This window comes from Phoxinus phoxinus, assembly GCF_949152265.1.
Source record: "Phoxinus phoxinus genome assembly, chromosome: 15".
Lineage (NCBI taxonomy): Eukaryota > Metazoa > Chordata > Actinopteri > Cypriniformes > Leuciscidae > Phoxinus > Phoxinus phoxinus.
In genome coordinates, this window is record NC_136890.1 from 20159748 (window position 1) to 20186327 (window position 26580).

The 26580-nt window shown below is 36.5% G+C and overlaps 1 protein-coding gene across 1 annotated transcript in view; it reads left to right on the top strand.

The window, feature by feature from the left end:
* The first annotated feature begins 216 nt into the window (after positions 1–216).
* tafa3b (TAFA chemokine like family member 3b) overlaps positions 217–26580 on the top strand; it is a 91162-nt gene continuing 64798 nt past the window's right edge. The window contains exon 1 of the mRNA XM_079637104.1: positions 217–812. The gene's annotated coding sequence lies outside the window, so the exon portion shown is untranslated. The remainder of the gene's footprint in view (positions 813–26580) is intronic.

The following is a 26580-nucleotide window of genomic DNA, read 5'->3' on the forward strand; positions in this document are numbered from 1 at the left end:
GTCCTTGTTAATAGTGAGAAATGGACCCTAAACTAATGTGTGACCTGAATTGTGTTAATGTGTTAAGAAAAGTTAAACTATTTAACATTGTAGTTGGTGTCAGCTTTTTATTGTTAAATGTAGTAGTAATGTAGTTATCAGGTTTTGTGCGTTTAAATAGCTGGTTTAGAAAGTCTAATGCCACTCAGATGAACCTTTAAAATATTCAAAAAGAACAGATAAAGGGTCGAACAGTCGGCAGGATAGCTGTCACACACGCCGCTGAGTGGCGCTGATTCACTGTGCGTTGGGTTCCTTCTGACATCCCTGGAGAGCACGCAGGGATCGAGTCGGCGCAGCACAGCGCTCCAGACCTTTGCCTTCAGCACCGGCAGATCCTGCACAGAGCGTGCGCCGTCTCCAGCGCGGACAAACACCGTGAAAACAAGCCCGACAGGATACTACGTGGGGTGATGGCTCCGTTAGAAACATATCTGTGCTTTTTAAACCAGAAGCGAAAGCTCTGATGTGAAGTTTCACACCGCTCTCCGTTGAGTTGAGATGAAGATCTGAGACGCTGCGAGAGAAGGAACTTTGCGTCTCCGCGCACCCGGACGCCCTGCAGGGACATCGGGCGCTTCTGTGATCAGAGGACTGAACTTCTTTTCTGTATTTGTGGGTTTCTGACTCTCTCTGACATAGTAGATATAGGAGGGATCATTTGGTGCGGATTGTTGAAGCCTCTCCGGTTCGTGGATGGAATAACTCATAATGGAAGGGCAATGAGACCCCTCTGTCTTGCTGGGCAATAATCCGGACCACCGCACTAACAGGTAGCCTATGCAGCTTTCATTATTTATTTTGGCTTGACAGAAATTGACACTTAGATTTGCTTAAATGTTTTTTCCCCTCAAAACGTTGTCCACAAAGAAGAATAAGGTGGTGTTTAGTATTCAACTGAGTTAAAAATCATTGATCAACTGAGTAAAATAAACGGGTATTGCTGTTTTAGTGATCCATGGCAATTGCTTCAGTGAGTCATGCATTCGGATCGTGACCGGACGCGGGTCACTGAAACTTAATAGGCAGGCTATAGTCTCGGTGTAAACCCGAGAATCGCCATGGGAGCTTTAAAGCTGGACTATTTTGTGTCAAACGTGGTTAAGAAGTAATACTATAGAGTAAAAAAAGGCAATGAGCTTGATGGGTTTGCGTGTGCGCGCGCGGGAGAGCGAGGGTGTGTGTGTTGACGGTGCTTGTCTTCTTACCGCATTAACAGTATATGCCATGTAAAAGTCAGGCTTACCACTGTAAATCAGCTTACTCTGGTTGGGAACAAAGTAAAAGGTCTCCGCGGTCCCAGTACTCGGAGCCTGGCAGGCTGGCACGCGCATCTAGATGCGCCGTCACGCGCACATACGGCCACCAACTCACTTAAGTGAACTACTGATGGCAAGTCCGTATCATTTTGTCCATCATTTCCTTTAAAATAAACAGTTTAAAACGATTCAGCTATCATTAATGACAAAACACGTTTTTTTTTACCCCATTTATTAATAATAAAGTTTAGTCTTGTGTATTTCTTATTTCATTATACGCAATTTTCCTATTGATAAAAATGTTGCATTTTTATACACTTCTGTGCAAAAGTTTTTTTAGCTAGTTATTTGTATATTTTGCTGTAGTGTGTCAACAGGAAATATCAGTTGACATTTCCAAACATTCCTTTTGCCATTAACTGTAATTATCCAGTGAGACTTTTGTTTGCACAAGGAGTCTGACAACAGCTGGCGCTCCACACTGAGATCTGATCTCACCATCATCGAGTCTGTATGGGATTACATGAAGAAACAGAAAAAACAGAGACAGACTAAATTCAAAAAAACTGCGGCATCGTTTCCAAGATGCTTGAAGAAACCTACATGCTAAAATACTAACGTGCCTAGACTTTTGCACAGTACTGTATATCATATTTATAGTCGCATTTCCAGTACTTCTTTTTAAATAGTTTTTGCAGTAAATCACACCAATTAAGGTAAAGTGTTTTATAAATCATCCACATCACTTTGTAAAGGATAAAAGAAAGGTGGGAAACAATGAATACTGCAGAATATGGCCATACGAATTTGTAGTTGGAACTATAATTTGCGCAGTAATTGCATTGCCTTGGCTGATGTGGTTGGCTGATATAACTCCCTTTAGGCCACAGTGCGCATTTATTCTCCTCCTAACAGAGCTGGTTATGTGTTTGCTGTGAGGGAGGATGTTGTCGGGAGCAAAAGGCTTAGGAACACACAGATGCCCCGCTGATACTGGCTGCTGAAATAATCCTTTGTGAATCACAGCTGAATGTAGAAGTTTATTTGATTTGGCTCTGTTGTGTGCAGGTGCTGGATCTACTGTTAGAGTGAGAGTGGTTTAACCCGAGCACTGCTTGCGGGACATGCCTTGCTATGCTGATAAACTCATTCTCACTCACAGGATGGATCTGAAAGATGTTGCCAATGGTTGAAAAGGGGCAATGGCGGTGTGTGTCTGTCAAATGCAGTGATCTGCCAGTCCTGAGACCCACAGCAAGTTTAATTAGCCTGTAGATTGATAGGAAAGAGAAAGACATCATAGAGAGGGAGAGAGAGAGAGAGAGAATGTGCTAATTACATTTGACTTGCACCATCTGAGGTGGAACATTTGGAGACCTTTAAGAGCCTGGTGTGGTTTTAATGCCCTAAACCTGGTTTGAAATATCTCTTTCCAGTCATAATCATTCTCTTTTTCTTAATTATGTTTATCTTTCTTGCCAAGAATTTGTTTGTAATGCTAATGTTTTCTTTGGCTGCTTGTTGCTTATTTTTCTCTCATTATCTCATTACCAACTTCATTCACTCGAACTGTGTGTGTTTGTGTTTATTAAGATGTTTGGCTGCATTATTGTGTGTGTTTTCACAGGCTATTAACTGTGACAAATAACTGTTAGTTGTTGGAATGGCTGATGTCTGGGTCAGAGCGGGAATCTCGGGTTTCTGCAGCTGGTTTAGGTTTCAGTTAAAATGATTTGAGTGTAGTCAGCTGACCAGACCCTGTTCGTTCAGTCCCACTAATTTATCGAGTGTGGTGTGAATAATTCATCAAAGCGTTCACAGAGAACCAGTGTGTGTAATTATATGTTTGTGCCATTGTGCGTGTGTGACTATCCACTCACAGCAGCAGAATACAGTTGTCAGTCCAGTTTTAAAGTGCTAAAATCAGTTACATTTACACAGTGCATGTTCACTGAAAAAAATGATACGATCAATAAGTTTTGACAACATATGTTTTTACATTGCTTTAACTCATCAAAATAATTTAAGCAATTTGCAACTTAAAAAAAAAAAATATATACAAGATTCAATAGATAAAAAAAAAATCAGTTTATTGTCATTTTAGTTGAATTACAAGTTGATTTTAATTAAAAAAGTATTTTTTTCTTGGTGATTATACCGGTATTTGTCTGCAAATTGATTTGAAGGATGTGATGATCTGAGAAATAAAATTTTCCTTGAGCTTTTGACATATAAGAGGTCATCATACTCTAAGAAAATCCTGTAAATTTCAGAACTCAGAACATTGTTAGTCCAATAAAAGCTTTTATTGACACCTGGCACAGCAAAAGACAGCATTTTTTCAAAGTGGGGATCTATGACGTCAAAGGGTATCAAACACCGCCTCCGCAGAAGAAGATCAACGCCTACTTCAACACTGCCTGTTTAGCCCCGCCCACCGATTCGCGCATTACATGAAACTCATTATAATATGCAAAACTGTTATCCAATCATAGCAGTGGGCGTTTACTTCCAAGTCTTCAATGCGGCACGCCCATAAAAATCGAGCGTTTAAGGAGGCTCAAAATCAGGGTAGAAAAAAGCCTATTACTTATTAATTTTGATGTTTTTGAATGAAAAAACCAAGTGAACGTCATAAGTTGACCTCAGACAACAATATACATTTTTTTTTAAAAAGCCAGTTAATGACCCCTTCAGAGTTTTTGCACCTGTTCTCCTCTCATAAGGTGATGCAATACTTCATAACTTTTGTTGGATGTGTTTGGAGTGCAATGAAAAATGAAATGAAGAAAATGATTACTTGATTTTTTTACTTTATGGCATCAGCGTCTGAATAGGAAGTTATATAAAATGAATGACTATCAACTATTAAATAAACATGACAATGCTGTCAAAACGTTGGCAGAACAGTCTGTTGTGGATCTGCAGTTTCTTCAGTGTGATGACTGTAGGTAGAATTGAGGAAGTGTTCAGTGTTTGGCAGACATGGTCTATAGTTGCAATGAGGTCAATTTTTTATGCATTAGTTTTCAAGTTTTCCATAAATGGTGAATGTGCAAGTTTATACAGCCTACATTGATACCTTCATAAAATGGGTTGATTAAACAGAATTATTTATACAAAATTGTGTTGTTTAGAAGGTCATTTCGCAATTTGGAAGAAAGAATGGAGAAGTTTGAAACTTCTGAATATTTATGCATGAAGGTTTCATGGCTCTCATATGGGTGATTGGTTATTTTCAGTAAATTGCTTTGTGTGCAGCTGAGCCGTCTGCCAAAGTGTTGATTAATGAGAGAATAACAAAACACCAGACAGATGAAATCTGCACCTTTCACAAAAACAAACACTCTCTGCGTCAAACCTCATCCTACATTATGATCCCATCATGTGGAATCACACAGAGATGATCTCCCAATGAGAAAATAAGGGCAGGGATGACCACAGCTTCACTCTTCACCTCAGAGTTCACCAGACCTTGGCTGAGAGACAGAGAGAGACAGAGAGCTCTTTATTACTGCAGTCTCGCCCTCCTTTCTTTCATTCGGTCATCATTTCTGTCTCACAGGACAAGATTAACATTACTGTCATGACACAGGCTCTGCAGGAATCAAGAGATAGAGAGAAAGAAAGTAATAGAGAGTAAGTGACCCCCAGTGTTTCCCGAGGTGAAGCGTATAAATGGATGACTTGCTCAGTCACAGGGTGAGCTGCAGTGGAGAGGTGTGTGTTAGCAAGTGTGTGTGTTTGTAGGTCGAAGTATTTATTTGTTGAAAGAATCTTTATTTTTTTACAGTGAGAGACAGCGAAATGACTGCCTAAAAAAAAAGAACAGGTAAACAAACAAAATAGAAATACTCAAAGGAGAATGCTACTCTTTTATGCTCAGGAGACTTGATGGAGTTTCATGCTTCATTTAAGTATCAACTTTATCCAAAGTGTTTCTCCTGAAACAAAAACAAAAATAGACGCAGATACGGCATATACATATAGCAAGAGCATATAACTTTAAAATGAAAGAGTACAGCATCCCAGAAACATTTGGTCTTGGGAGAATTCAATGATAAATAATTGCGTTCATACTGAAATATCTGACATTTCATTGCAGGTTTTGGTATGTTGGCACAGTGATGTGAAGTTGTGTGAGTCTTTTTCTCAGGAGAGAAATTATAAGCCGGAGACGTCAGCAAAGTCTGCATTTGATCTCCGCTTCATCACATTACTGCTGTTTTTTATAGTACTGTAAATGTCAATGTTATCAAATTGGAATTGACTAAAGTGAATGAGAATCTAACTTAAACATCAACCTAAAAATCAACAGATACTACATTTTTGAGTATTAACAGGTCATTTTGAGTGGAAATGGACGCTCCTTAACATTTAACAAGTTACTAAAAAAATACAACAAAATAACAGTGCAAATAAATGGACATACAGTGAAAACTTGGAACCTTATTAAATACCCAGTGCATGCTGGGAACACCAGCATTGTAAACATAATCACTTAATTTAATACCATTCAAATGTATTCAGATATAAAAAAAGACAAGGCATTTCTATTTTGTGATTGATACTTGAAATTTTACTACTTATTTATCTACCTTTAAATATACTTAATATATTTGAAAGATGTCTCTGTTCTTTATTGTGTTTGAAAGATGTTCACCAAGGCTGAATTTATTTGATCAGCATTATTTTACAGTAATGTTGTGAAATATTATTACAATTTCAAATAACTGTTTACTATTTTTATATATTTTAAAATGTAATTCATTCTTGTTTTGGCAAAAGCTGAATTTTCAGCTGCCATTACACCAGTCACATAATCCTTCAGAAATCTTTCTAATACGCTTATTTTCTGCCCAAGAATCTTTCATTATTATTATCAATGTTGAAAATATTTGTTGTGCTGCTTAAGCTTTTTGTGCGTTTTTGTCAAGTTAAAGCTTTAACTTGAACTAAATTATTTAATGTAGAAAAAATATATGTTTTTTTTCCGTTATAGCCATTCACGGTTGCTGTTGATGTTTGAGTGATGTTCAGATCAGCACACCTTAAGTATGGCCGCTCTGTCCCTGCATCTGTCAAGTGTGTTATAACTGGACACATGGTACACTTGTGATCTAGTTTGAGTTTGACCATGTTTGAGTCATATTGGGTTTGTATATGGTGCTTCTGGCTGAGTTCAACTCATGAGTCCCTGATGCCGTGGCTACTGATCTTGTTTGCCAGAATTCAGGCAAAACAAGCACCTCTGAGCCTTATTACACCAAACCCACTGTCTGATGAGAATTTGCACATAACACACATGAACAGATCGGCCAGAATGAAAGCAAACAGTGGTGAAGGCTTGCTGAAGGATGTTGCATAAGAACGGATTCACTTTGAGGTTTATTTTGGGACAAACACGTGTGTGTGTGTGTGTGTGTGTGTGTGTGTGACGGCCATCAATCTTTCAGTTTGAGGTTTTCGCTGGACTAACCTAGACTCAGTCAAGCTGTGACAAACAGCAAACCAGGAAACGTTCTCTGAACTTAGGCTAACATTCTGGAAAGCGTTTCTCTCAAAGTTATGAGCAAACATTCTTCCAGTAACATTAATAGAATGTTGATTCTGAGTTATTTGGTCTAAGGTTCTAAAAATGTTAAAACGTTAAATAAAACATTATGTATACATCGTTCATGGAATGCTTTTTTTCTGAAACATTTTAGTCGCACGTTTGTCTAACATTTTTTAAATGTTACTACTTATCAGAATTAGAGATGCACCGATATAAAAAATTTAGCCGATACTGATAACCGATAATTCTTTATATTTGAAACCTGATAACCGATATATTGGCCGATACATCCAAATCCAAATTTTATATAGTTTTTGAAAGCCTGTTTACAGAAGCAAAAGTCTCCCCATTAAAAGCTATGTCCCAAGCACACAATTATAATGTTTTCATTATCATTTTATGTAGCCTATATGGCAGACTTGTGCTGCATATGTTGCATTTAACTGTATTTTCTCTGTTTGAAGTTCCAAACATGTTTCAAGCCATTCAAAACCATTATGGCGAACAGTGCGCATCTGAAGTGTCTCAGCGGAAGGAAATAATCCATTATTTATCGGATTTAATATAACAGGCAAATTTTCTTATGGGGCCGAACAATGAAAAAACGAACCGATACCGATATGGTGGGTGATAAATCGTGCATCCCTAATCAGTGCTCAGAGAACATTAAAAAGTAAAGTTCCCATAATATTTGAAAAAACATACAATGCAATGTTCCCTTAATGTGCGCATTACCAAAAATAACATTTTCATAAATAAATGGCAATGTTAGCAAAATGTTCTTAGAAATGATTAGTGTCAGCTGCAAAGGAAGCGTCAAGCTCTACCTCTCTTTCTAAATTGTTTATTTGCTATAATATACTTCATTGTTTCATTCTGTCTGTTTTCCCTATTTTCTTTCTTATCTTTCTCCCAATCCTTTTCTCTCCTCTTATGTATTTTGGTGAGAGACAGCTTTCACTCAGAACAATTTGTTTTCAGTGAACCACTAGGCTTTTCTCTTTGTCTCTTACTGTGTCTAGTTTTTCATTTTCTCTCTCTCGGTCGTTTCTCTGTTGTGAGGGTGTTATGGGAATTCATGCTGGAAAGAGGACTTTCTGCTTCAGGGCTGAAAAAACAATGAATATCATCTTTTTTTTTCCCTCACCTTCTTTTTTCCCCCTTTAGATTGAGTGTATTTTCCACTCTTTTTTCTTGTGTGTGCATAATTCCAAATGAATAATCAGATCTTTTTTTTTTTAGCTATATCACTAGTAACATCACTGCATGCTTGGGTAATTTTAGTTAAGTGAGTTCTGGCATTTCAGTTCGTTAACTACAAACACACAATTGCTTTAATCTCATGATCTGGTCTTAATTAACAAATCACTTGATTTATTGTTTGATGCCTGTCTCTTTCAAAGTGACATCTAATACCGATGTGGTGAAATCCCCTGAGGAACTTGGGGTTAGGGTTCTTAATGAAGGGCAGAATGGTGATAAACTGGGGGCTTGAACCCGCAACCTTTATGTCAGCCTCATACATCCTCAACCATTCGGCTTCCAACATCCTTTCCTCAGAACTCAAAGCTATAATTCAGCTCGTCTATCATGCTGATCTCATAAGATAATGTGAAGTTTTAAGTATTAATGGTATATGGTATGGTATATTAGTATTTGAGTTCAGATGACTTCATTTATTTTGTTCTACCTCTCGTTGAGAGGTTTCTGAATGCATGTAGATGTCCTATAACATTCTGGGGTTGAATGACTCAAGCTCTGGGTCGTTCCGCAGAGAGTCTTATGATTACCAGCCCATAATTACGCTGATGATAGACCGTTATTAACAGCACATTCATTCACCCGTCTCATCATTGTGGACCTAACAGATCACACAGTTCCCAGCTTGGTGGACGATGCTGGCAAAAGTATCTGCTAATGCCCAGCTGCCTAAAATAAAGACATTTGATTTGATTTGATTTGATTCTACTTTAGTTTTTTTTACTTTTTGTGTATTTCACATTTTGCTTCTTTTTTTTTGTTTGCAGTAATTTTTTAGTTTTTTTTTTGCAATTTTTGTTCTCTGTCAGAGTCTTTTGTTGGTCTTTTGTTATGGTGGACTGTAGATCTCGCTCAAGGTTCCTTGATTTGCAACAAAGAGCATGGGGAAGTGATATGGATCTGTAATGTGGCCAAATGCTATTTCCTTTTCAGGCAGTTACTGTATAGAATATTAGTCGACACTTTCAGACCAATCAGAATCAAGCTTTCAAAACATACTGTTCTTAAATACTATATTTAGTAGCTTCCAACTTTTTTCCCCCCTAAACTCTATGGTTTAATTTGGTGTGAGAATCAAGTCACAGAGTTGACAGGCTGTTGCAAGATCCCTACAAATCTCCATAGACAATTTCTCATTCTCATTTGACACACCATATTTACTGCCATGGAGTTACATGGTGTGTGTGTGTGTGTGTGTGTGTGTGTGTGTGTGTGTGTGGGGGTTGTTTAAGCTCTCTGAAATGAATTTGGACGATGCAGTGCTCTGACGTTGCTCAGATCCCTGGGCAGAGTGTGGCGATATCCCATCATCCTCTGCTCTCAGGCTTCGCAGCGCATCTGCAGCCGTTTGATAAAACCTCCATGTATCTTTCCAGTCTTTTCTGATTCTCTGACATGTCACACAGCAAGAGTTGCTTTGACTTCACTCTGACTAGAGCGCTCACGCACATCAACAGAAAGAGCACCAGAGGAAATGGAGAAAAATCCCCCCCCCCCCCAGTTTTCTGTCTTCCGTTCGTCTGGTGTGTCGCTGAGAAGGTTTGTTGGATGGCCTACAGCTATAGTGACATGACAGTATGTGGATCATATAATATCAGCTCTAAAAAATCCGGTCTGCGATTAACCTAGCAGTCAGAATCTGGGAAATGAAAAAGTCTGTTTTAATTTGCAGTTGTTAAAGGGCTGTAAAATATTTAGAGGCCAAATTCTTTGGTTATTTTTTTTTTGTGTGAAAGTTCATGTTCTATCCATGTATATGTATATATATATATATATATATATATATATATATATATATATATATATATATATATATATTCACTCAATATATATTGAAATGTTTGTTTATGTTTTAATAATTATTATTTTTATTATAGATCTTAATATTTGAAGATTGAAAGGACAAGAGTATATAATAATCAAATCTATACCAGCAAAATAAACAATGAAGTCATGATAAAAAGTTTCCAAGTCAGTTTTAATCATAAATATGTGTATAAAGAGTGTAATTTAATGTGTTTACTGTAAGAGGTTCTCATGTACTGTAGCGTAGTCAGTCTTATAATAAGGATAAATGTTGACGTATTGTCATCTAATGTTGAGCTAGTGTTTCAAGACGGATGCAGATACATTTTTAATTTCCTGTCCACAATGGCCAACTTCCTGTTTCCTTGATTGTAAGGGCACTTAGGGAGTCTTCCTCGTGAAAACACAGAACACCCCCTATACCCGTTCATTTCAACTTTTAAAACTTGAATTATTTATATACTACTGTTGCCAGTCATAACACATTCCGTTGCACGCACACACACACACACACACACACACACACACACACACACACACACACACACACACACACACACACTGCGATGAGCTGCAGATTTTGGTGGACTTGCGGCCAAACTCGACTCATTAATTGATGCATGAATCCCTGCTGGAGACCTGCTATCTCCTTCTTCTCCAGCACTCTCTCTCTTTCTTCACATTTTTCTTTTGGGTGTGTTCGTCAGGGAGGTCGCAGAGGAAAAGATAGAAAATAGGTTTCGGCTGCGCTCAAGAAGGAGAGATTTGAGGAACGGAAAGGGAGGGTGAAGGGAAGAGTTTTAAGCTTTTAGTGGATTTAGTTCAGGAGTGAGACTGAAAAGGAGAGGACAGTGTGTAGCAATGCTTCAGTGCGTTAGCCAGCCGTCTCTCTCTAACTTTCAGCACTCACGCTATCTCCGTTTTTCAATCCAGTGTTCTTTATGGCCATGGCTGGCTTCCAGACAATATTGTCAAGCACTCAGTCAATACAGTGTTTAGGGAAAAAGAAAACAATTGGTTAACTATAAAAAAATGGATGGTGGTGGGTGGAGTTCATAGAGTTCAGTAAAAAGAAACTGCAGAAAAGAAAAATGCATTTTTGTAGATTTAATTGTACTCAATTAACAAAAAATGATTTTAGTTAATAATAAATAATTCAAATGCATTGACGGCAAATTAGCCTATATAATATAAATATTATAGTAGATATATAATAAATAGCATGCACTGTTCAAAATGCATTGCCCAGTTGTGGTCAGAATTATTGGCACCCTTGGAATTATGATCAAAGAAAGCTGTGAAAATAAATTGCATTGTTTATGCTTTTGATCTTTCAGTCCTAAAATCACACAAATCTAACCTTTCATTGAAGTAAAACTAATGAATGTGTGTGTGTGTGTGTGTGTGTGTGTGTGTGTGTGTGTGGGGGGGGGGGGGGGGGTGTTCATATTCATGGCTCCGTATATACTAAATGAAGCAAGGCTGTAGTAGAGTAACATCCAAGCTATTTTAAAGATGAGTTTTAAGGGATCAAATTATTGACTACAGAGGGACTTAAGTATTTAAATCAAGTAAATATTTACTTGATAAATTTAACAGCGTTTTTTCATCTCATGATTTCATGATTTTTCAGGAATCAGAATGAAATGGTAAAAATTCTAAAATCAACGAATGTGTTAACATTATATTATGTTCGTATGTTTTAATTAATATCCTGAGTTAAGAACTACCCTAAAAATAAATAATTTTTTGTAGAAAAAAGATTTTCAAACGTCCTCCAATTATGCGTTTGCAAACCCCTGGTGGTCTTTGAAAACCCATGGTCTGTTCATCTAGCACAATTATGTCTTTGAATTATCTTCATTTGGGGACTTTTCTTAGCTAATATGAACATATGTCATTATTTGTGATTAATAAATTACAAAAATGTAATCCAATGAGCCCTATATCTAATATGAAATTACACAGACATCCATAAACATCTAAAAAATATTCAAACTAGCTATCAAAGTAAATGATTCTTCCCTCTGCTCCAGAGGATGTATATTATTGTAATATACATGTACTGCAGTGCTTGCATAAGACTCTCCCCTGGAGGCAATTGCAATTGTTAATTTTAAAGTCATTTAAAAAAAAATTGTATAAGCCTGAAAAGTTTCTCAAAGTATTTCTTATTGTGGATCAGTCTCTCAGCTTTAACAGTCTGGCGGTGACCATCAATTATATTTCTTTTAGAACTCACGTTTTCTCCTCTCCTGTCCTCTTCTTTCTTTTCCTCTCTTCTCATTTTGAAGAAAAGAGAATCTCTTTGAAGATTTTTCTGTTAGGTGTGATATTTTCTGATCTTGATTTTGATACAGATTCTTTCATGGCAGAAGATCAAGGCACTGACCACTGAACCAAGGCCTATTGATTAATGAGGTTTATATACGCTTAAAAAAACGTGATGTCCACATCTCTCCGCTGATCTTTCTGACTTAATCAGATTACAACAATATTTCGAGTTAAACTACAAATTGAAATAGATGTGAACAATATGTAGGTAAACATGATTTTAGTGTTAAAAAATAACACAGACACAATTTAGGTTTCATTAAAATATCTTAATTTGTGTTTCAAAAATTTGCCAAAGTTCTATGTTTTGGGGTGAGTAAATGATGAGGATTTAAATTTTTGGGTGAACTATCAAGTTACATAGGTCAGGTGAACAAATTATCTTTTGATATCACGTTTCTCTTGCCTTTATTTGCATACAAAAATTTATTTTGGTCAAATCAGGTTACTTAATTTTCTCTTGCTGTAATTTTTTATTTGGTTTATAGGCCCATCTCTGTCTAACACCCCCCCCCCCCCCCTCTCTCTCTCTCTCTCTCTCTGTCTGCCTCTAAAACTCCCCGTCACTCTCTATCTTTCTCTGCAGCTTTACTTGTGTTTTTGCAGTTAACTTCCATTGAACCTAACAGTTTTCAAAAAAGCTCTGAAGGAAAGGCCTCCCAAATCCATAATGTGCTCTAAGCCAAAAGGGGTCATAAAACATTGATTTGGCCACATTTTTCAGAAGAAGGTGTCAAGCGTTTCTTTTTCTCCAACTGCACAGACAGCTTAACATACACAACTGCTCCAGGGGCCATCGCCGAGGAAGAAAAGAGAGGGAGCGAGAGAGCGAAAGAGGGATGAGAACTGAATGAGCGCATCAGAAAGATTCCATTAGAGGATCATCTGTGATCAAAGACATCTCGCCAACAGATACTTAGTCATGATTGGATTCATTAAAACACGGCAGACCAGTTTAATCAATGCGGATCAGGAGGAGTCCTCATTTATCTGAGGATAGAGCACATGAAATGAGAAAGGCATTAAATTACAATTTGAACTCAAAGTGTCCAATTTACTTACGCATTTGGATGTGTTATAAAGATCACATCTATCTATCCATCCATCCATCCATCCATCCATCCATCCATCCATCCATCCATCCATCCATCCATCCATCCATCCATCCATCCATCCATCCATCCATCTATATCAGATCTTTAGATTGGTAGATGTGATTACAGTAAAATAATGTTTTACAGTAACACAAATAAATCACCTTGGTCAATATGCCCCATTGGCTTCCATTGTAAGTGCATTACTATGAATTTTTCCTCTTTGAGGGATGAGTCGAAATCATTTTCTTTGATAACAGTTTTCCACAGATCTTGAGCATAAGTTGTATTTAGCTCTGAACAGTCAATAGCCAAGATCTGAATAGTCATTAATAGCAATGCTATATTGTGTTATTTAGTTTACAAGTTACAGTATAAGACAAACATACATAAGAAAGTATATTTTTGTTCCCAGTGTCTTATAATGATGTCTAGGGATAAATGCTTTTCTATTGTATATCACACATATTGTTACAAAAACCTTAAAATCTGTGTACATTTTGGCGTGTCTTTAAATAAGATACATATGCTATAAATGCTTGAAACTATAATTTTGGCCTACATATTTTGTAAAGTACTTTTTCAGCATTAACAGTTATTAGGTTATTATTGCAGTTAATAGGTTATTAACACTGGGATTGTGAAGTAGCATTTACACATGAGAGAGAAGCATTTACAAAAATATAATATTGTAAAAATATGATATAGCTATTGTAAAGTAATATTGAAGTGACAAAATAGTTTAGCTGATATAATTGATATTCACTGTATATTGAACCACGAGAGCGTGTTAAATAAGCTAAACAAGCATTAGATGATTTAGTCAGTTTGATTAAGCATTAAGGATGCAGGTTTAGCTGGCCGTACAATGTTTATGTGCTTTCTTGTTCCTTCAGAGTGTTTAATATTAATGAGTGAATCAGAGTTATATATCTCTGGTCACATCTGAGCAATTTTCACGATGCATTACATTCAACATATAGTATCCCTAAATAACCTTCTAGTACAGAGCTGAGCCCTACAGCAAAAGAAGTGTTTGTAGATTACTTCTAATGCTGTTAAAAACAATAACTGTTTGGTGAAAGCAGGACAGCACATTTTCTCATAAACGAGGAGGTAAAAATGTAACTGTGGGAAGAGGAGCAGCTCAAACAAAGCAAATGAAGAGGCTGGAGCAGACCCCTGCCCAGATGTGCGCTGCTGTTTGGGTTGCCAGATTGGTCAGGTGGGGATGAGAATCCTTTTCTCTGGGTGGATTATGCCCCCGTGTGCCCCCTATGTGTCTGTCTAGAACAGGACACGACAGCACATGGATAGAACAGCCTCACACACACATACTCCATTATACCGCTGTATTTAGCAGAAGGGAAACTGTGCATTACCACTAATGTAATGACTTTAAGGCAGGACTCTTTTCCCACCTGTAATTCTGATTGGATACATGAACTGGATAGGCTTCGGACATATAACAAAAGAAGAAGAATTGTTGTGCTTATTGTTCATAAATTCATTCTCATGCAGAGTGGTTTTTACATACAAATGAGAATGAAGCGATGTTTCACTAAAAAAGAACTGGCTCATAAAAGTTATTCGTTCAGGAATTGTACTGTGCTGGTTGCATTGTGTTCTGGATTTACTAAATAGAACCTGCATTTACATTCATATGAATCTGGGATGGCAATGCTTTTTTTTAGGGTGGCAACTCCGCCCCTGTCGCACTGTCTGTGTCATACTGAGTAAATAGTGCAGGAAACTCTTTCAAAGTATTTTCGGTATGGTGTTTTGTTCTCACCTGTGGAGAAATGCACATGAGAGAGCCGATAGTGGAACCGAACATAATTGGAACTGGCTCTGAAAAACAAAAGGGTTTCGGTTCGCAACCCTATTGAGGTGCACTGTACTTTAGGTTTGTGACTGGTGGTTTTGGTTAGTGATTTGAGTATTTGTTGTGTAGCCGGTGAAACTGAGGGTAAGCCAGATACATTTCTGAAAGTTGCATCATCATATCAGCCAGAGAGGATTGCACGAAATGACACTTTGAGTTTCAGGAGGGCTAATGTCTCATTATTCGCTGTCTTATTTAAACGAAATGAGAGATTCTGTGTCACAGGTAAAGTTTACAATATGTTTGACAATCTTCTCATCAGGGTGCTGATGTGATATACTAGCACATAATACACTGATGATATTTTAAGAGATGGAGCCCAGGCTTATTATGCCACCTTCCCCAAAAATGTCATCGCTTCCCATGAGACGTTCATGCTCTATTCTATTGCCATATGTGATTATATAATACAATAAAGCAGGAAACAAAGTATTTTTAAAATGCTGTGATTTTTTTTTGTGTCTCAGTTTCCCCACAGTTTGAAATTGGTTCACTTGTGAAGCTCTATGTGTTGCTCAGGCATAATACCTTTTTTTAAGGTGTTAATAGAAAACTTTACTGTTCATTCTTCAGGTTTTGTTTACTTTTAATTCTGTTAATTTGTACTGTGTGTGTAAATGTGTAAGATGTGCAGGGACAAGTTTGGTTTTAGTTTGTGTTATTTGATTTGTTATTAGTTACAATTCAGAATTGACTCGCTTTCAGTTCATGAGTTGTCATTCGATTCAAATTCACCACATTTTACAGGAAATTAAATTTAAAATACAGGAGGAGAAATTTTATTTTGTTAACTGTATTGTCATTTTTGCACATTTAATTTTATTCACTTGATATTTTGCAAGACTGATTCATTTTTTGGCGCCATTTTGAAGAGCATTCTGGGAAGTTGTAGCAGTCTTAAATCATCGCTAATATACCCCATGATGCGTGTTTGATTAGAAGCTCATTGGTAATGTATTATTTAAAATCACATTTACCGAAATTATATGAATGTCTTTAAATTTCATTCCATAGTCATTCTGCTTTCTGTGAATTACAAAGTCCACATCCTATTTACATCTTCCTTCAAATTCAGGAATTCTAAAGCAACCTTAAAGTGCCCCTATTATCATTTTTTCAAATATTACCTTTCATGCAGTGTGTAATATAGCTGTTTGTGAGTGTAAAAGGTCTGCAAAGTTGTAAAGATAAAAGTGCATGACAATGTCTCCTAAAATAAAGAATCGATTCTGAACTGCCGAAACGAGTCGTCATCAATTCCAGTCTCACTTCCTGTCACATAGCTATGTAACAATGTAACATAAATGCATAATGCCTGCCAGCCTATGGTCTTCATTTGCTGTCCGCGAACAACGTCTATTTTGACCCACCCTCAAATATTGTAGTTGTTGGGGCACTTTAAAAAGCAATCGTATTTAATTTTTAATGGTTTGCTGTGTTATATCGTATGATTATACTGTATTGTTTCAGTTGTAATGCTTTTGAGTGGGAGTTATTAGTTTTGGATGGTGATGGTTAGGTTGGGTTTGGTTTGGTGTGAGAGTTGGTCAATAGCAGTGTCGTGTTTGTTGTTGGTTTGATGTGTTTGTTAGCAAGAGCAGCACATCTATAATCCTGTCACCACACACCATGAAGAACATCTGCTGAATGCTAAAGTACCATCAACTGGCTTCAGGACAAGTCTTCTGCCATCCTGTTACCCTCTTTAAGGACACACACACACACACACACACACACACACACACACACACACACACACACACACACACACGCACGCACACACGCACACACACGCAACTGTGTGTGAATGGCCTTGCATTCCAATAATTTTAGGAATAAATCGAATGGTTGGAGATCAGAAAGCTCCCGGTTTGTGTTTTCTTTCCTTTAAGACGCCTTGAAGGGAATTGAGTTTGTGGTTCCGTTGTCAGAATGTTTCCCTTTGGGTTCAGAGTTCTGAAAATGATGAACTCTCTGTTTGATTTAATGTGAGAAGGTCGCTGAAGCATCTAATAACACTATTAGGAGTGGAAGTAAGGGGCGCTGCTCTGTGATTTGTTCCATAATTCACCACGTTTAGCTGGCAAGGAAACCATGGCGTTTTTGTGAATATGAGAATTCCGAAAACGCTGTTTTAGAGCGGTTTGGTTTGGCTCTGTAAGATTGAGGCTGACGTGTGGGTTAAACATATGATCAGTAAAAGCATGCCGGCTGATGAAATGGAGATAGGTTTGTGCCCTCAGCTGTGTGAGATCTGTCAGATGTAGGTTGAGCAATGTCCTTGAAAAACAATCCGATCTTTTTTCCCATGTGGCTGTTACAGGCAGGTCTTGTGGCTTCATGATGTTTTGTGTTTTAGAGCTGTTTCTGCAATGACAATGTTCTTGATGTTCTGAGGCGATATACCTCGCAGCATGGAGCACTAAAAAGATATTCACTGTTTAATTAAAGCTCTTTACAACTAATGGGGTAAAGATGTGACACAAACTAAACACACAAAGGAACACAACTGTCTAATAGCATCGTCTTTCTCTCTCATGTGCTGCTTTTCAAGTCTTGCTGCCAGACTTCTGAGAAAAACAGTTGGCAGTTTGTGGATGTTAACTGGCTTTTGCTTTTCGACTCAATTCAATTCTGTTTAGTTCGATTAAGTTTAGTTCCGTTTAGTTCAATTCAGTTCATTTAATTCAATTCTGCTCTGTTAAGTTCAGGTCAGTTTCAATTTAGTGGCCAGTTGCATGAACTGCTTAGACTAGTCTTTAAGGTTCGTTTTTTTCTTCAAGACTTGTCCTAACTTTTTAAAGTCAGTTACATAAAAAGGTAGATCAGTCTAATTTGAATTGGAAAAGTAAAACTGATTAGCCCACCCGTTTTTTAGCTCTTATGGTCAAACACAGTCTTAACATGGCTGAGTTTCTTTAGCCCCAGTCCAGTTAAAATTTTGTTCGGTTCAGTTCAGTTTCTTAGACTCAATTCAGTTCCATTGAACAACAATACTGCAAAATAGAAAATAATACTGCAAAATATAAATGCATATAAAACAGAGTAACATTTTTAAACTTAAAGCCAAGGTATGGTAAATATGGCTTAAAGGTAAATGTCTTTTTTTAATTCTTTTTTAAAACTTTTTCTCATATTGGTCCAAATTTATTTCTTGTATGGAACACCACAAAGGTGTTATTTTGAATAAGTATCTTATGGGACAGAGGCTTACAAGCTTCAGAAAGCACACTATCATACAATAAGTATGTTAACTTCCGAATCATCCAAGTTGAATTCAAGGACCGGATTCAGCCGATTCACTTTGTCCCAATTAATCATTCTGGGGTTTCCCAAAAGCATTGTTGGCCAACCATGATCACAATTTACATTGAACTCTAGTAAAGATGCAGTTTGTGACCATAGTTGGCCCAGGGAAACACCACAGAAAGGTTTTGTGCATTGGATCAGCTGATTCATTAAAAAGGAGTCAAAGTAAAGGTTTGTTCACTTTGTATATGATATCAAACTTTCTATCTTTTTTGTAAAATTTACAAATCACCCTCTCTTTTTCTCCTGTTCTCCAGTGTGTTGGTTTGAGTTATTAATTCGTTTCTCATAAAGAAAAAAAAAAATCTTAGAAAGAAACGATGCAAACGAGAAAGAAAACATTGTGCTTCCTTCTCTGGCTCCCAGTTTTGTGCATTGTTTACACTGAGGTGTGATTGTTTTTGAATGTTACGAGAGGTTCTGTGTCTTCAAGACCGACTCTTGTGAGATTGTCTTGAATTGCTGTTCTGGCAGCTGCTGTTGTTTTTGTGTTTCTGCACGATGTTTGAGATTAGATTATACTGAAGCATCAGCCAAACATCCCAACAGTGGAGAAGCTGAGAGGCTGCAGAGAAGCTTTCAAATCGCAGGATCAGAAACTCACAAACGGATAAGCAGCTCAAAAATGAAAACAGAGGCTGGTGTGGAATCCTTCCCCAAGTGTCTGCATGACTGTGTGTTTATTTCAGCCTTTTCTCTAGTATGCTTACCGCGCAAAGCTCTTGATTCAAACACAGGAAATGCAAAAATGTGAGGATATTGGCAGCAGTTTGAATAGAAGCTTTGCCGCTGCCTGCATGCTTCATCTTTCTTCAAGTTTAAAGATGGTTTGTCTGATTCATTTCGGAATTGCTGTTGTTTAGCGGTGAACGTGTGTGTGTGGGCCGAGTAAAATGCTTAGTGTGCATTCTCTCCCTTTTTTTCTTTCACTAATTTCACCTATAAACTACACTGCATATGTTCGCAGTGACAGATTGATTTTGATGTTATGTGAGTCACTTGACTTCACCCTGGCACATCGACAATATTTGCAAACATCCTTTGTGTGTGTGTGTGTGTGTGTGTGTGTGTGTGTGTGTGTGTGTGTGTGTGTGTGTGTGTGTGTGTGTGTGTGTGTGTGTGTGTGTGTGTGTGTGTGAGAGAAGGACTGAAGTAATATGTTGAAAATGAATGACCAGATGCTCTCTCTGCAGAAAATGTGGACAGATGTATAGAGAGGAAGATGGAGGAGAAACACTATGTAAATTAAACACTCTTCCACTTGACTTCCTGCTGTTTAACTGTGGATCGCAGCAATCAATAAACAAGTGCTGAAGAAGAAATAATAGCACAACGGGCGCTAATGTTTTGCCGCTGCTGGCGGGACCAACAAGGCATAAGCAAACACATTTTTAGACCGAACGTGTTAATTGTGCAGGTGACATCATTATAGTGCTCTATAGACTTTTGAACTGCACTAATGTTGCCTTGTATATTCACGTACTGTATGTACAGTAACCGTATTTAGGGCTCAGTGATACTGTACATTTACAATTATTTTAGTTGGTAATATAAAATTAAGTAAGCTTGATTGATAATTACATGTTAATCAAAGCCTTTGGTTAAAGGAGAACTCCGGTCAATTTTAACATTGAGCTCAATTTTGAGTAAATTTGGAGTGCTGTCAATACAGAGAACAACGACAAAAATCGGTGTTGCCTACACTGTGTTATCCTATTTTTAAAATTTGCACCCTATTGACTTGAATGGGGCAAGTTTTAAACCTGCTTTTATCCTCTTAACATCTTTAATGTGTCATACAAGTGCCCAGCCATGTTGAGTGATTCCTTAAGAGTGAACACGAGTGAATCTGACTGCAGGAGATGTAAAAGATATTAATAAAAATGATGTTAATTCAGCCAGCGCACATACCTGTATTTAGTTCCTGTTTTCGGTGGAAGTCCAAAGTAGTCGATTGTCGAGTTCACGCGCGTGATCATAGTAACTAAACCTATGCGCGTGAACTCGACAATCGACTACTTTGGACTTCTACCGAAAACAGGAACTAAATACAGGTATTTGCGCTGGCTGATATAACATAATTTTTATTCATATCTTTCACATCTACTGCAGTCAGATTCACTCGTGTTCACTCTTAAGGAATCACTCAACATGGCTGGGCACTTGTATGACACATCAAGGATGATAAGACTAAGAACTGGTTAAGTTTAAAACTTGCCCCATTCAAGTCAATAGGGTGCAAATTTTAAAAAGAGGATAACACAGTGTAGGCAACACCGATTTTTGTCGTTGTTCTCTGTATTGACAGCACTCCAAATTTACTAAAAATTGAGCTCAATGTTAAAATTGACCGGAGTTCTCCTTTAAGGTGGCTTTTGGTTTGCCAAAAAGTTTGTGATCCTGCCTTATGAGTATGAAAACATTAAGACCGTCTTTGATTTAAACTTCTGTAGTAAAACTGACGTGGACTTGTGATCAAGACTCTGATTCAATCAATGTTTCATTTGTACTCATGTGTCCTTGTGACTAATTGCATAATTTATTAAAATGTTTTAGGACAAATATATGCAGATTTAAGTTAAGTTTAAGCATACCTTTATTATTAACTATTACTTTTGTTTTGTGCAGCCTACTTTTTAAAGCTATTTTAGAGCAAAAGCAAAAAAAAAAATGGTGATGAATATTGTCAAATAGGTAAAAATATTGCAATTAGTTAGCAATTAGCTATATCGTGATTGGTTTTCTACCTTGTGAAAGTAAAAGTGACATGAAGGCTTTGGTAACCCATACTCAGATTGCATTTAACCCATCCAAGTTAGTGCACACACACATTAGGAGTAGTGAACACACATACACACACTGTAAACCGTGGACACACACTCAGAGCAGTGGGCATTTACTGGGGCCCCGGGGAGCGATTGGGGGTTAGGTGCCTTGCTCAAGGCCACCTCAGTCATTTCCTGCCGGTATTGAGAATTGAACCCTCAACCTTTAGGTTACCTGTCTGACTCTAACCATTAGGCCACGACTGCCCCTTGTGTGATGCTGCAGTACCAGCGAAGACTTAGAATAGCATTTTGTCGAACATCTTAGACTTTTATTTTATTTTTTAACCCCTTTTTGATGTGGTTTCCAATGAGTCCTGCCATACGAGTACATGGTAGAGCCCTAAGCAGATTGTGTTATTGGAGCCTCTGCCCTCGGCCCCTCTGGATCTGACCCGCTGTCACTGCTCTACAGAGGAGCTGCAGTCAGAGAATACTAATATAATGTAGTTTATTGCGCCAAGGGTTTACAACAAAGACCAGATTCTCTCTAGCTGCTGTAATGACTGTCTTCTCACAGAGGATGAGAGAGCGAGAGAGAGAGATCAGAAGGCAAAATAATCACCATGCTTATGTTAATTTTTTTTTATTAATTATTGATTTATCTTTATCCTTCTTATTTACTCATTTAACAAATTATACGTCAGCAATTTATTATTTAATGTTTATTTTATTACTGTTTATTTTTTTTACCCCATAATAATAATCATCTAATATTTATATTATTATAGAATATATAATAATACTTAAATAATAATAATTATACACATATAATAATAATAATTAATATAATATACTTATATAATAATAATAATTACTATTATTATTATTTAATAAAAAAAATCATAATAATAATTATATAAAATATAACAATGCTTAATAATAATAAAAATGCTGTAAATAAAAATAAAATTGAACAAAATTAGTGCAGAGTAAACTTTTAAACAAAAATAAAATGTATTCAATTACGGAGTATTGTTAACAGACAATATTAAAAAAAATCTAATTTTAATCTGTATTTGTAATGTGAAAGTGTAACACAAAAGAAAAAACCATTAAATAAAATAAAAATATAACACTTGGCAAAAAAAAAGAATAATAATCACACAAAATGCATATTTAAGCACAAAACTAAATATGGCTGTAATGCCTTTATCTTCATATTATTTATGAATCTTTAAATTACTGTAATTAAACAGATTGTAAAGACTGTATACAGTTTTTTTTATGCTATACCGAAGCTCACTAAATTGAAAACGGAAATGTAATTTGAAAATGAGAAAGATGGAGGGTTTTTCATGTGCTCCATTGGGATTTCTAACAGGTCGACAATTTGATTCTCCTCTCTCACTTTCGCCTATAATGCAAACCAGAGTTTAATGATGTCCAGACACCTTCCGAGATTCATTTACAGATACTCTTTTTCTGCAGTCACTGCCGCAGTCAAATATGTATGGCTTGCCAGTATACATGTGGTTGTCAGGCCCATCTGGTGATCACCATGTGCTGCTTTTACAGTGAGTTCTGTCACAAATCTGCGTCCGTGACCTTGGAGCGCAGGCAATGGTCGAAGCTCTCTTTCTCTATCTGTCTCTCTCTTTGAATAAAGAGGATTAGAGCAGTTCTGGACATAAGCTTCCACTTATGTAAATACATGCAAATAAGCCGGTGCTATGAACGGATTGGCCATGATCCAGAACAACTTGTGTTTTTGAAAGGATAATAAAAAGTGCCGAAGACAAGTCGGGGCCACTTCGCTGCTCTGTGCGTGGATAAATGTTTCTATGCTCTCAAATCCGTGATTACAGTTTAAGCTGTAGAGCCGTCAACCTGGAGAAGGATTCTGGAATCGGAACAGCTGTAGAGATTCATTAAAAAAGCACTGCTTGGCTCCTGAGGGCCATTAGGGCGTAAAGTGGCAGGTACAGTGACACACATTTGCAGTACTGGCTGTTATTTTAACATCAGAAACACCAAATACATCATCTAAGAATCCTTATTGAGTACACTCTAAAAAATGCTGGGTTGTTTCGACCCAATTTTGGGTCAAATATGGACAAACCCAGCCATTGGGTTAAATTTTTCAATTAAATTTTTAACCCGACGTTTGGGTTTGTCCATATTTGACCCAAAATTGGGTTGAAACGACCCAGCATTTTTTAGAGTGTATATTAATTAAATTGACTGTTGTCATTCTCATTATTAGCAGCAGTTTTTAATTATGTAAAATATTTTATGTCCGAATTTTTTTAACAGTTCACAGTAATTACAGTTACATGAACGTGTTCATTTGACATGTCCTTTAATTCATACGATTAAGCGTATTTTATTATCTCTCTATTAATTGCACTACATTGAACACTGTTTATCTGCAGACATGCCAATAAAGCTTCAGTGAGCTTTGAACTCAGTCTTTCAACCATTCTTCTCTCTCTTTCTGTTAATTAGTTAAGTTTAATGAGATATGTTAGTGAAAGAGGTCACATCAAAGTATATCTCTCATGTAAAACAGCTCCAAGGGAAGAGAAAGAACAGACATACTGGAACTTGTGAGGATGGAGTTTCTAAAGTTAATACTTTTTTTCCTGGAAATCATTCTTGTTTCCGGAATTAAATAAATAAATAAAGGTAATGGTGACTTTTTATCTTCTTACAATTAGATATAAAGTTATATTATATATACAGTATAAAAAAAAACTAAAAAAAAACATTTAAAACAGATATAATTGTGAGATATATATACATTTTGAATTGCAAGAAAAAAAAAGTCAAAAGTTTATAAGTTTGTGATTTTTTTAAAATGATTTTTTTATGTTTTTGAAAGCATCTCTTATTCTCACCAACACTGCATTTATTATATCAAAAATTAAATGGTAAATTACTAAAACAATAATAATGTGAAATACATTTACATTTATCAGACGCTTTTATCTAAAGCGACTTACATTGCATTTCAAGGTATTTACATTCTTATCATTTCTTGCTTTCCCTGGGAATCGAACCCATGACCTTGACGTTGCAAGCGCCAGCGCTCTACTGTTTGAGCTCCAGGAAAGTATCTGTATCTTCACAAAAAAGGGGGGGAATAAAGAGAGAATTGTACATAAATTCAGAAAAATGTCAGAATTGTGAGATAAAAAGTCACAATTACCCTATTTTTTGTGGCAGAAACAAGCTTCTATACATTTTTACTCTACATAGTTTATCATGTGTTTCATAAACACAGTATCCTAGTTTGCAGTGACAAGTAATTTTTAAGTAAAATGTTATGCAACAATCACAGTCAGTTAGAACATCTACTTTTTAACAGTATATTATTAGTCCAAACTTCAGTCCACTGTAAACTGTATATCCTGTTAAATTTACAGTAAAAAAGGCAGCTGTGGTTTTAACAAAAAGCACTAATGTGCATTACTGAAAACAAAATGAGAAGAAACAAAGTTATTATATAAAGTATAATTATAAGTTATGTCACTTTGCTTGTCCTTTTACTGTTTTTACCACAAAGTACTGTATATGAGTACAATAAATTTACAGTATTTTACAGTAAAGTTAAATATCAGTAACAGGTATTAAATAACAGGTTTTTTTTACTGTATATAGTAAGGCACCTACAGTCAACCAATTAACAGGTTTTGATTGTTGTATATTCCCCCCGTTACAGTTACAGTTAGACTATGTGGTTACTACAGTATATGTGATTTTTGTGTGTAATTGACATTCTGTCCTCTACATTTCATCGTAGTTTGACTCTATTTGTTCTTGTTCAATGGACTGACTTGTTCCAGAGCTCATGTTTCTTTAAGATTACAGTTTTCACACATCCTCTAGAAATATTGATCCTGGCACCTGAAATGACCTGAAACGCTGCCAATTCCCTCGCGCTCTTCTCTCTCGCTCCTTCAAACAGTGTGATGTCAGAGCTTGACTGTGTCTAAAAGCGTTCTCTTGTTCTAGGTGTTGCACATAACAGGGTAAAACAGGCAGATGACAGACGAGTAAGCTCCATTAGCCACAAAGACAGATGGAGAGATTGAGGCCAGGCTTTCATATAAGGGGCCCCTGGTGGACATGATATGTGTTGGTTGAAGAATCAGAAACCCTTCATTTCTCTCTACCTCATGTCCATACACACACTGTTCTCTCTGAAGCGTCTTCCCATCTCTTCACTGATCTTGACAGGCATCATCAGAGTTGGGATCTGTTATGGCTGGATGACCTCTAAGTCTTGTTATGGTACACAGCTGTTAGCCTCTCACACTTTGTGAGTCAGTGGCATGTTCTGCTAAAGTTATCCGGGGTGTTGAGTGTCCCGGCAGGTAAAGGTTTGGCTGCGAAAATCTGCATGGCCTCCGGAGAGAAGACTCACATGAGCTGGGCCATCATTTTACCGTATATTATATTGTATATTTTATGAAGCCCATACACTTAACTGCTCAATTATTGTTTTTTTATACTACTTGCTAATACTACCATTCAAAAATTTGTGGTCTGTAAGATTAAACAAATTTTTTTTTTTTTTTTTAGAATCTCTTAAGCTCAGCAAAGCTGCATTTATTTATTAAAGAATTAACAATAAGTAATTACTAAATCAAACAGTTATATTGTGAAATATTATTATTACAAATTAAAATAGCCTAACTGTTTTACAATATATTTTCAAATTTTAACTACCTGTGATGCAAATCTGAATTTTTAGCATCATTACTCCAGTGTCACATGATCATTCAGAATTCATTCTAATATGCTGATTATGCAGTAACAACATGTGTTACTATTAACAGTGTTTAAAACTTTGCTTAATATTTTTTTGTGGAAACTGAAACATTTGTATCTGGATCCTTTGATCAATAGAAAGTTAAAATATTTTTCTTTAAATAGGAATCTTTTGTAACATGTACAGTACATGTCTTTACAGTCACTTTTGACCAATTGAATGCATCCTTGTTGAATACAAGTATTCTTTTTTTTCAACAGTAGTGTAGGTCACAGTAAAAATTCTGGGATTTCATTGCATTTTATGGGTCAATGAGAAACAACAGTGTCCAAAAGCAAAATCTATTTCAAAACACGTGTGTCAAGTTCTTACAAATGTGCTCTTTGTATTCACATAACTTTCATTTGGATAAAAAAAAAAAAAAAAAACTTTTATTCCATCAAAGGAAGTTATTATTTATTTATTGACTCTAAAAATGTCATGTGGCTTTTTTCC